Source organism: Cibotium barometz, chromosome 66 (assembly GCF_041138505.1).
Source record: "Cibotium barometz isolate CiBa-2024 chromosome 66, ASM4113850v1, whole genome shotgun sequence".
NCBI lineage: Eukaryota > Viridiplantae > Streptophyta > Polypodiopsida > Cyatheales > Cibotiaceae > Cibotium > Cibotium barometz.
Genome location: NC_141111.1, coordinates 7166462 through 7178735, shown reverse-complemented (window position 1 = coordinate 7178735; position 12274 = coordinate 7166462). Strand labels below are relative to the sequence as shown.

The window sequence follows — 12274 nt, the reverse complement described above, 5'->3', positions numbered from 1 at the left end:
TCGATCGCTTGAACGCATGAGGGAGAAGGGGGAGGTCAAAAGAAAATAGGGTGGTTTCATTGCCAAAAAGTAGGCAATGATTCCATGACCAAAAGGAGGGAGAAGGGAGAAGGGGAGGGGCAAAAGAAAAGAGGGCGATTTCACTGCCAAAAAGTAGGCGGTGATTCCATGACCCAAACGAGATAGAGACCAGGGAAAGGCGATCGGCGCTTGAACGCACGAGGGAGAAGTGGGAGGGAAAAAGAAAAGAGGGCGGTTTCACTGCCAAAAACTAGGCGGTGATTCCATGACCCAAAGGAGATAGAGATGAGAGGAGAAGGCGAGCATGTGAATTCACCTCACCTCGCAAGCAATTATGGGAGGCATCGACTGGAAAATGGGCATGTGATTCTTGGTCACAAATTGGAGCTGGAAAAGCAGCAGCAAAAAGAGGAGGGGGTAGTAGGAAGAGAGGTGCATAGGTGGACTATGAGCACAACCATAGCCAGGAAGAGCAAAGCGAGGTATAAACCAAGAAGAGTGCATAGCAAGGAGAAAGGTAAGCTTGTAGGATAAAAATCAGAGCACCACGTTCCTCTTATGGATAACATCCTTCTGAAGGTTGATTATGTCATCTCTATTGATGACACTAGCCTTAGACTCAATGGAGAAGGCTTCTTCACCCTCTTCTTCAAATTCCTCCTCGGTAGCCTTTTCAAGCCACTGCACGCCCTCCCGCACTACCTTGCATCCAAGTGAAACTTGAAGAAACCAAGCTATAGGACCTTACATTGTTGTCCTCAGGATTCTCACATCAAAGGAAAGAGCACCCGTTCTTGGTCAACGAACTGTGCAGTGACTCAGACAATTAGAGGGCTTGATTCACCTAGACGATCCTTTGGAAGAACACTATGAGGAGAACTGTGGAGATGCTTTGGCCCCTTGAAATGTCTTCACATGCTTTTTGATCTGTTGCGTTTTTTTACCAAAGTCTTGTAGTCAATATAACGTTGCCAAAACTTTTTTTGGCCCGAGATTGTCCTCCTATGTGATTATTAAATTTTGAGCACTTTCAATGCTAATGCTCTAAATGTTGCAACGTATTCCCCAAACAATCCCCCCACCAAAAAAAAAAAAAAACTATTTCTTGCATGTAAGTGATGAATGTATCTTACAAGATGGAAAAACCATATGCAAGTTGACCGAGGCAAGTGTAGATAGTTCTGGGTCTTTGTCAAATAGATGGGCCAAACGCAACAACATACTTCCTCATCAAGCTCTGTAAAAGTGGCACTTATTTCCTTAGATTCAATGGCTTTGACCCTAAGCACAGTTTTCTTTATGAAAATGGCAACATAATACAAATCTAGGTGTTATGTCACGGCAAAAGTATGACAAAAACAATAGTTTGGGTACTCCAAATATGAACAAAATGATTCTAGTGCTTTTGTTGTGAGGAATGTTGACCTATCAGGTCCTTGCAGGGCTTCACCAAAGCATCGTCCATAAGATCAATTCTCTCCTTGTACTCCCTCTTTTTTAACTAACCTCATTGTTGTTGGTTTCTTCTTGTTCTTGGTGATGTCTTCTGAAATGAGAAGCATGGATTCTGAGGCCATTGAGACAAGATGAACACATGAAAAGTAGCAAGAGAACATGTGACAAGAGAGAGACAAGTAGTCCAATAACATCTCTTGTGTCCACCAAGAACCTGTCTAAAGGTAAACACACAATGACAAATAGAACACTACCACTTGATGACATTAACAACATGTTCTGCCGACGCGATCCAAACCCCTTGGCACATAGATGACTCCTCAATTGGATCAAACAGAACAGCCTTCTCTTCTTTGCATAGATCCAAGGGACTGGATCTACAACAGGAAGGGAAGCATATTAACCCGGTTAATAGTGGAAGAAGTGGATCCCGCCACAATTTTGATCTATTCCTTATACATATGCGGAATAGCATAATTCTTTTGTAAATAGCGGAATCAATTTAATTGAAAGGGTAGGGAAAGTAGTGGAGCCTTGTATATTATTCATGATGCTACTAGGAAAGGGCCGCTTCGATGGGAACTCAATTCGGAACTATAATGGCCGATTGAGTGACACTAGGTCTAGTAGTCGAACGTTAGGGTTAGACCAACCCTAAAAAAGGTCTTGTATAAAGCCAAAGGGTTGACTTTGGTCTTCATACTCAATTGCAAGGAATACAAGCTCACTACTTTTCCTCCACTCTTGTCTTATGTGGTTGTGATCTTTGTTTTCCTGCCTCCTCGTTGTTGCTACGTCTATGTTCCCATTCACCATTCACCATGCTCATGTATCCTTCTCTCTCTCTCTCTCTCTTTCCTATCCCCCTTCTCTGCTAGCCAAAAAAGCCCATTTCGAAACTCGCCTACTCTCCTGCACACCTGGGCTCTCCTGACAGCAAATCTTCACGACACATTCGAAGGAGATGATGAAAACTTGCTGCCCACTGCTCTCGAAAAATAGCAACTATTGCTTGTGTTCCTCCTCCCTCACATCACCCTTAGCCTTGAGCATCAACTCGAATGCTTTTTCTTGCCTTGAGCATCAACTTGAATGCTTTTTCTTGCATCCTGTAGCCTCCTAAACTAGGCGCCTACCTATACGGCTTCTCCCTCTCCGGCTGGTTTAGCCTTCCTACATCTAAGAATGGTGTGCACATCGTCTAGAAGCCTCTCCACACCCCTACACATGCTCCAACTTTCGAGGAGTGTTGAGATATCAAGCTCTAGCCCCGATGTATCTCCTGGGTGACTATCATTTATGTCACTGCCTATGTTGGTTGTACTGGTGGCGTAGTTATACTGCCACGTATGTTTTGGCTTGGGTTCACATATGAACCACGTATTCTAGAGTTTGACGTATAGGGTATACCCCTCTCCTATTATATTGTTGTTGCGTGCTATTTTCAAGTAAGTGAAGATAAGCTTCAGCCTCCACACCTTGTGTCCCCTCTCTTGTGTATGTTGTGAAGAAGCTACAATCGAGTCTCCTCCCTCTCTCCTATAATCTTTACATGGTATCAGAGCTTGGTTCATGGTGAGGAGCTCAAGCAGCAAGTAGAGGTCGTGATACCCTGGTAAGAGGATCTGCGCCTCCTTTCATTTTGGATGCTAGGAAGCATATCTCTGTAGGCACACAATCGTAAGTGCAAGGTGCATTGTCACTGATTCAAACGCCCTCTGATATGAAGCTCGGGTGCATTATCTTGAGAAAAATTGATTGCGAAGCAATTTTTGACGCATTAAAAATGCGATTCGGGACTGTTTCGAGGTTCGTTTTGGCATCGCAAAGTTTCCACATGCACTCGGGAGAAGTGGATGTTCTTGACTATGTATGCCGTATTTTGACCTGTGCGCAATTTGTAACAGAGAGGTTGTTGTGTGACACCGATGCAGAGATTCTGAGAAATAGAGGCCAGTTTGGGTTCCTGTGTTTATGCATATTCGTCACTTGGAGTGACTCGTGGTTGCTTGCCACTGCCCCTTTGAGGCTGATTGCAGAATTCTTGTTGTTTTCCCTTGTGAGGCATTTGCTGGGTTTACAGGTTGTTGTTTCAGTTTGCTGATTTGTAAAATGTCTGAGAATCTATCTACCATTGTCAGTGAAAAGCTTGACAAGAATAACTTCCAAGCATGTAAGTTCAGGATGACAAACTTCCTCATGGAAAAGGGAGTTTGGGAGTACATCAGCGGGGAAAGTGTAGAACCCGTCTTGGGAGGTGCTTCCACTCCTACTGAGGTAAAGGCCTTTAAAGAATGGCATGAAAAAGCCAGGAAATGCTTGTATTGATTGTTTGTGAGTATTTTAGATTCCATGATTGTGCATATACAAGATGTAAAGATGCCTAAGGAGGCATGGGATACATTGGTGAAGCTGTATAGCACAAATACAAATGCACGAAAGATGCAACTTAAGCAGGAGTTGCATAATGTGCAGAGGAAAAATCTGAGTATAAATGAGTATTCCTTGAAGATGAAAGGTCTTGCAGATTCTCTTGTCTCAATTGGAGCACTTGATGATGAGGACTTAAAGTCCGTGACTTTGAATGGTCTTGGGAAGGATTATGCACAGTTCCGGACATCGATTGGAGTCCATGAAACATTTCTTGATTTTCAGGAACTTATTGCTCTCTTGCTGAGTGAAGAGCAAAGGAATGGTGGTTCAACCACATCAACTTCTCAAGAGTCTGCCTTCCACTCGAATACAGGTAGAGGCAGGGGTAGAGGAAGAGGCCGTTTTGGTGGCCACACAGGAAATTAGAACCAACAGCAACAACAAAAAATCTAGTCCTACGGAGGAGGACATGGTAGTTCTAGAGGAAGGGAGAGCTAAAGAGGCCGTGGTTCATGGAAAAGGAACCAGAAAGTAAATAGCAGCACAGAATGCTATTATTGTGGAGAACCTGGACACAAGGAGAAGACCTTTTATAAAAAGCAGAGTGACATCAAAAGTGGGAAATTGCAGCAAAGCAACTATGCGTCATCAAGCAGGCATGGTGATGATAGAAATGAGCACCTTTTTGTGATGCAGCATATGGTTAACTCCATGACAAGAGATGCTGCAACTTGCAGTGATGTTTGATATGTTGATTCAGGTGCTTCTAACCACATGACCAGTCATAGTGAGTGGTTTCGTGATGTTAAAAATTTGAATAAGCTAGGTTATGTTGAAACAGGTGATGATACTGACTGCGCATCCAATTACGTAGGTTGGTAAAGTGCCATTGGCAGGATGGCAAAACGAAGTACTTGGCAGATGTACTTCATTTTCCAAACATCACCAAGAACCTAGTTTCAATTGGCCAAATGGTTGAGCAAGGTCTGCAAATCAAATTTAATCTTGATGGATGCTTTGTTGAGGACTTGAAAAATAAGTGCCGCTTGGTTGCAAAATGCAACAAAAATGGTAGAATGATTACCTTGGATGTAGATATGTCTGAGGTGAAAGCTGCTATGTTTGCGCATGGGAGAGGTGTCATTGCAGATATTGAGATATGGCACAAGCGCATTGGGCACGTGAATATACAAAGGCTGAAATCTATGCAAACAAAAAACATTGTTGCAGGTTTGCCTAAATTCAAAGTTGAGGGAATGCAAAAGGTATGTGAAGCATGCCAAATGGGCAAGCAGGCCAGACATGCATTTTCGAAAAATGCTCAGGTGAGCAGAAGCCCTTTGGAAGTGATCCACTCGGATGTGTGGACAACCAAAGCCGCTTCTATTGGTGGATGCCATTTCTTTGTGACCTTTATTGATGACTACACTAGGAAGGTGTGGATTTATTTTACGAAGCACAAAAGTGAAGTGTCCAGCCACTTCAAGGCTTTTAAGGCCATGGTTGAAAAAGAGAAAGGTGTGATATTAAGAAGCTAAGATCCGATGGAAGGGGAGAGTATTTTTCAGAAGAATTGAATGAATATCTAAAAGAATAGGGAATTCAAAGGAAGTACTCATGCAGGCCTGCCCGTCAGTAGAATGGGGTTGCATAAAGGAAGAGCACGCACATTGCAGAAGTAGGACGAGCGATCCTAAATGAGAAAAATATGCCTGCCTATTTGGGTTGAAGTAATAGCGACTGCTATTTAAATTATAAACAGAACCCCCACCACTGCAGTTGTCCATGGCATGATGCTTGAAGAAATGTATACACGTAAGAAACCAGATATTTCTCACTTGAAGGTATTTGGTTGCATAGCTTATGTTCATGTTCCTAATGAGAAAAGAACAAAGCTGGATCCAAAGGTTAAAAAATGCATCTTTATTGGATATACTCTGCATCACAAAGGGTATCGTTGTTATAACCCTTCCACTCACAAAATGCAAGTGAGCAGAGATGTTGTTTCTGATGAAATGAGCAGTTGGTATGCGCCAACTATAGAGTTAGCAAATGCAGATGCAGGAAATGGTAATGCTGCAGCAAATGCAAAACATCAATGTCAAGCCTTGAGTGGACCTGGAGAGTCCTCTACTAGTGGATCTAATGCATTGATAGGAAGATTGAGATCTAGTGAATCGTCATATGGCAGTCCTGATAGTGTTGTGCAGGTATCACCCAACGAAAAAGAAAAGTTGGACCATGCTCCAGTGTTTGATGTTTCAGCTAGTAGCTCTCAATACACCGTACTAAGTGATTGTTCTCTAGGATAGATGGTGTACATATACACCATTCATGTGTCAATATACAACTTTTGTTATTTTAAACAAACACTTCAAGAAAATTGCAAACTCATCGCTGGAAAAAAAAATCAACTCTTTATTATAAAAGTGGATTAATCACCGAAAAATAGAAATCAACTATTTATTATAAAAGTGCATTTACAACTGCACATCACTCTACTATTTATTCTCATCTCCTCCTTCACTTTGATGGGTCCGTAGCTCAGCTATTCAACTCTTTGTCATAGGCTCATTTGTTGGTGGTCCCGTCATCGAGGACATCAGCTTCTACTTGTACAATCCCTTCCAATGTGGACCCTCCCTCTCCAATTCCATCTATGCCTCCTTCCAATCTTGTGTCACCCTCTACACCTCCGACTTCTTCTCCTTCCAATGTCATGCCATCCATGCCACCCTCTCCACTTGCATCTCCTTTGAACAGGAACACCTTTTCGGGCTTCTTGCACACTTCTGGAACCTCCAATGCCTTTCCTTTGCCTTCCACAACCTTTCCTTATCCTTCACTCCCAGCTTCCCTTATGGTTATGCCCTTCTCTATTTGCCTGTGTGAACTCTGATCCATTTTACTTTTTGTACGGTGTTCCAAATGTCCTTCCTCTTATGCATCCTCGGATCCACTTCCTGACCCCTCTATTCTTGATCCCTCCATTTCTGACTCCTCCGTTCCTTCTCCTTCCTCCGCTTCCCCTTCATTGGCACCCTCAAATTGATGCAGGCAGCTGAAATATGCATCAAAGAACCTGATTCGATGAGGATCATCGATGATAATGACATCCACGCCATTACGCAACACAATCTCTGAAGCTAATCCCATTCCGTATAAGGCTACTCCTCAACCCATCATGTGGTATGCTTCCACCATATCCTCGATCACCAACGGATGCTTTGGTCTTTGATATTGTAGCTTTGCCAAATCTGTTTTCGCCTTTTCTTGCTCTTCAAATAACAGGGTGACTATTCTATTTGGAATGTGTAGCAAAGTCTCATCACCCCTATGCACAAATACAAGCATGAAGGGCTGTAGGACCTGCATGGCAAAGTCACCTACACGATTGTGATCATCCCATAGCACCACTCCATGCATCACATTTCCAATCACTCCTCTGAACAATGAAGATTTCAAATTCACTAACAATGCATCACATTGGGCATCACTAATGAACAACACCAGTGTCGCTCTCTTGCCGCACGTGCTATGCGGGGTTTATTAAGAGTGACCCCCCCGAGGATCTCTCCGACCTCTCTTCATCACCTTTCTCTCGTGATTCAATCGAATTGACTCTACTCTGATCAACTCCCTCTCCACCTACATCCCTCATGACAACATCCCTCTCCACCTGTTCTCCTCCCTGCCCTCTCGACCTCCCTCTCGACCTCCCTCCTCCACGTGCCTCCTCACCCTCCTCACCCTCTTCTCTTCAACATCCCTCCACCAGCCCTCTGTTCAAACATGACCTTCTCCTATCACCCTCTGCTCCATACTGCATCTCTCACTTCAACAATCGAAGAAGAACAATTCATAAGTATGACATACCAGTAGTTACAGCAAGTTTAGGAGCGGTTCTTGTTCCAGTGGTTCCTCGAGCTATCCGCGGAGCAAGTTCTTGGAGTTGATTCTACGAGTAGGCCCAATCTTGCTAGGTACTCTAGCTTGATCTCTTTTTGTTGTCTCTCTATCTTTATCTCTTTCAAGCTCTCCCTTGCTTGAATTTCTTTCAATGAAGTCTGAAAATTGGTCTCCAAAACATAGTTGAATCTCCTAAGATGATGTCAATAGAATTTGAAATTTGAATCTTTCATTACTTTTGGAACCCTAGATATTTGAAATTCAAAATGTAAAACCCTAAAAATGAAATGGAACTTCGGTCCATTTGGTTGGTCTCCAAAACATAGTTTTTGGGTATTTGAATCTCCTAAGATGATGTCAACAAAATTTGAAATTTGAATCGTTCATTAATTTCCGAACCTTGATATTTGAATTCAAAACTTGAAACCCTAAAACTAAAATGGAACTTGGGTCCATTTGGTTCATCTTAGGTGCATGCATGGTACAATAAAGGAGAACAATCATGTGTCTGGTTATTGAAAATGACCCAGGGTCAATTTGGCCGGTCTGCGATGGTATAGAAAAATTATGCGTCTAATTCTCTTAAATCGACCCAAGGTTGATTTGGCTAATGAGCAATCATGGGATTGGTCATCTGAAACTAACCTTGGGTCCCTCTAGGGGATGGTATTCTATGGGCTGCATATTTGTATTGAGTGCCAACCTCCAAATGGACCCAAGGTCCATTTAGCTGCTCCTAGGTGCATGGTAAAAAAAGAGAACAATCATGTATCTGGTCATCTGAAATAGACCCGAGGTCGATTTGGCTAGTCTTAGGGAGGTGGTGGGTAAAAGATATGGTACAATCATGGGACTCGTCATTTGAAATCAATCGGGGGTCCATTTGGAGGACGATATTCTCTTGAGTGCATGTTTGTATTGAGTGCCAGCTTCCAAATCGACCCTTGGGTCGATTTGGCTACTCCTAGGTAAAAGAAGAGAACACCATTTGTCTAGTCATCCGAAATAGACCCAAGATAAGAAAGAGAACAAACATGTGTTTGGTCAGCTGAAATCAACCCAAGGTCGATTTGGGGGACCTATGGTCCATCTGGGGGATGATATTCATTGTGTTGCATTGAGTGCCAGCCTCCAAAGGGACCCAAGGTCCATTTGGCTGCTCCTAGGTGCATGGTACAAAAAGAGAACAATCATGTGTCTTGTCATCTGAATGGCTAGTCTTAGGGAGGTGGAGGGTAAAAGATATGGTACAATCATGGGACTAGTCATTTGAAATCGATCGGGGGTCCATTTGGGGGATGATATCCTCTTGAGTGCATGTTTGTATTGAGTACCAACTTCCAAATCGACCCAAGGTCGATTTGGAAACTCCTAGGTACAAGAAGAGAACACCAATTGTTCGGTCATCTTAAATAGACCCAAGGCATCCATGCTTAGAAAGAGAGCAACCATATGGCTAGTCATTTGAAACTGACCTATGGTCAATCTGGGGGATGATATTCTTTAAGCTGCATGTTTCTATTGAGTGCCATCCTCCAAATGGACCCAAGGTCCATTTGCTGCTCCTAGGTGCATGGTACAAAAAGAAAGCACCATTTGTCTGGTCATCCCAAATCGACCTTAGGTCGACTTGGCTAGTCTTAGAGAGGTGGTGGGTAAAAGATATGGTACAATCATGGGACTGGTCATTTGAAATGGACCTTGAGTCGATTTGGGGAATGATATCCTCTTGAGTGCATGTTTGTATTGAGTGCCAACTTCCAAATCGACCCAATGTCGATTTGGCTACTCCTACGTACAAGAAGAGAACACCAATTGTCCGGTCATCTAAAATATACCCAAGGCTTCCATGGCTTAGAAAGAGAACAACCATATGGCTAGTCATCTGAAACTGACCTATGGTCCATCTGGGGGACAATATTCACTGTGCTGCATGTTTGTATTGAGTGCCAGCCTCCAAATGGACCCAAGGTCCATTTGGCTGCTCCTAGGTGCATGGTACAAAAAGATAAAAATCATGTGTCTTGACATCTGAAATCGACCCAAGTTCAATTTGGCTAGTCTTAGGGAGGTGGAGGGCAAAAGATATGGTACAATCATGGGATTGGTCATTTGAAGTTGACCGAGGATCCATTTGGGGTATGATAGCCGCTTGAGTGCATGTTTGTATCTTCCAAATTGACCCAAGGTCGATTTGGCTACTCCTAGGTATAAGAAGAGAACACTATTTGTCCGGTTATCCAAAATAGACCCAAGGCTTCCATGGCTCAGAAAGAGAAAAATCATATGGCTAGTCATCTGAAACTGACCTATGGGGGATGATATTCATTGTGCTACATGTTTGTATTGAGTGACATCCTCCAAATGAACTCAAGGTCCATTTGCTGCTCGTAGGTGCATGGTACAGAAAGAGAACACCTGGTCATCCCAAATCGACCCAGCGTCCATTTGGCTAGTCTTAGAAAGGTGGTGGCTAAAAGATATGGTACAATCATGGGACTGGTCATTTGAAATCCACCTTGAGGCGATTTGGGGGATGAAACCCTCTTGAGTGCATGTTTGTATTGAGTTCTAGCTTCCAAATCGACCCAAGTCGATTTGGCTACTCCTAGGTATAAGAAGATAACATAAATTGTCCAGACATCTGACCCAATGCTTCCATGGATCAGAAAGAGAACAATCATATGGCTAGTCATCTAAAACTGACCTATGGTCCATCTGGGGGATGATATTCACTGTGCTACATGCTTGTATTGAGTGCTAGCCTCCAAATGGACCCAAGGTCCATTTGGGTGCTCCTAGGTTCATGGTAAAAAAAGAGAACAATCATGTGTTTGGTCATCTCAAATCAACCCAAGGTCGATATGCTAGTCTTAGGGAGGTGGTGGGAAAAAGAGGTGGTATAATCATGGTACTACTCATTTGAAATTGACCTTGGGTCCATTTGGAGGATGATATTCTCTTGAGTGCATGTTTGTATTGAGTGATAGCTTCCAAATGAATCATTTGGCTGCTCCTAGGTACAAGAAGAGAATACCATTTGTTCGATCATATGAAATAGACCCAAGGATTCCATGGATCAGAAAGAGAATAACCATATGGCTAGTCATCTGAAACTTACCTATGGTCCATCTAGGGGTATTCACTGTGCTGCATGTTTGTATTGAATGCCAGCCTCCAAATGGATCCAAGTTCCATTTGGCTGCTCCTAGTTGCATGGTACAAAAAGAGAATGCCATTTGTCTGGTCATCCCAAATCGACCCAAGGTCGATTTGGCTAGTCTTAGGGAGGTGGTGGGTAAAAGATATGGTACAATCATGGGACTGGTCATTTCAAATCAACCGGGGGTCCATTTGGAGGATATTCTATTGAGTGCATGTTTGTATTGAGTACTAGCTTCCAAATCGACCCAAGGTCGATTTGGCTACTCCTAGGTACAAGAAGAGAACACCACTTGTCCGGTCATCGGAAATAGACCCAAGGCTTCCATGGCTCAGAAAGAGAACAATCATATGGCTAGTCATATGAAACTGACCTATGGGGGAAGATATTCACTATGTTGCATGTTTGTATTGAGTGCTAGCCTCCAAATGGAACCAAGTTCCATTTGGCTGCTCCTAGGTGCATGGTACAAAAAGAGAACAATCATGAGTCCCAACTTCCAAATCAACCCAAGGTCGATTTGAATGCTCCTAGGTACAAAAAGAGAACATGACTTATCCAGTCATTTGAAATCGACCCGAGATAAGAGAGAACAAACATGTGTTTGGTCAGTTGAAATGGACCCAAGGTCTATTTGGCTGGTCTTAGGGAGGTAGTGGGCAAAAGAGAAAGGGAACACTGATTTGTCTGGTCATCTAAAATAGACCCGAGATAAGAGAGAACAAACATGTGTTTGGTCAGCTGAAATCACCCCAAGGTCAATTTGGCTGGTCTTAGGGAGGTGGTGGGAAAAAGAAAGGCAACATTGATTTGTTTAGTTATCTAAAATAGACCCAAGGCTTCCATGGCTCAAAAAGGGAACAACCATATGGATAGTCATCTAAAACTGACCCATGGTCCATCTGGGGATGATATTCATTGTGCTGCATGCTTGTATTGAGTGCCAGCCTCCAAATAGACCCAACTTCCATTTGGCTACTCTTAGGTGCATGGTACAAAAAGAGAGCAATCATGTGTCTGGTCATCTGAAATCAACCCAAGGTCGATTTGCCTAGTCTTAGGGAGGTGGTGGGTAAAAGATATGGTACGATCATGGGACTAGTTGTTTGAAATCAATCGGGGGTTCATTTGGAGGATGATATTTTCTTGAGTGCATGTTTGCATTGAGTTTCGGCTTCCAAATCGATCCATGGTCGATTTGGCTACTCCTACATACAAAAAGAGAACATCATTTGTGCGGTCATATCCAAGGATTCCATGGCTCAGAAAAAGAACAATCACCTCAATTGAAGGTGATCCAGAGGATAAACAAGTAGCAGTTGGTTTTCCAATGGTAACCCCTCCAGATAGTAT

At 43.0% G+C, this 12274-nt stretch overlaps 1 protein-coding gene across 10 annotated transcripts in view; it reads right to left on the bottom strand.

The window, feature by feature from the left end:
• Window positions 1-7908, bottom strand: part of LOC147602709 (uncharacterized) — a 62928-nt gene extending 55020 nt beyond the window's left edge. For 7 of the 10 annotated variants that reach the window (XM_086797630.1, XM_086797634.1, XM_086797631.1 and 4 more), the window contains exon 1: window positions 7726-7908. The gene's annotated coding sequence lies outside the window, so the exon portion shown is untranslated. The remainder of the gene's footprint in view (window positions 1-7725) is intronic. The other 3 variants (XM_086797639.1, XM_086797637.1, XM_086797640.1) reach the window with 1 other exon arrangement.
• Between the last annotated feature and the right edge of the window lie 4366 nt (window positions 7909-12274).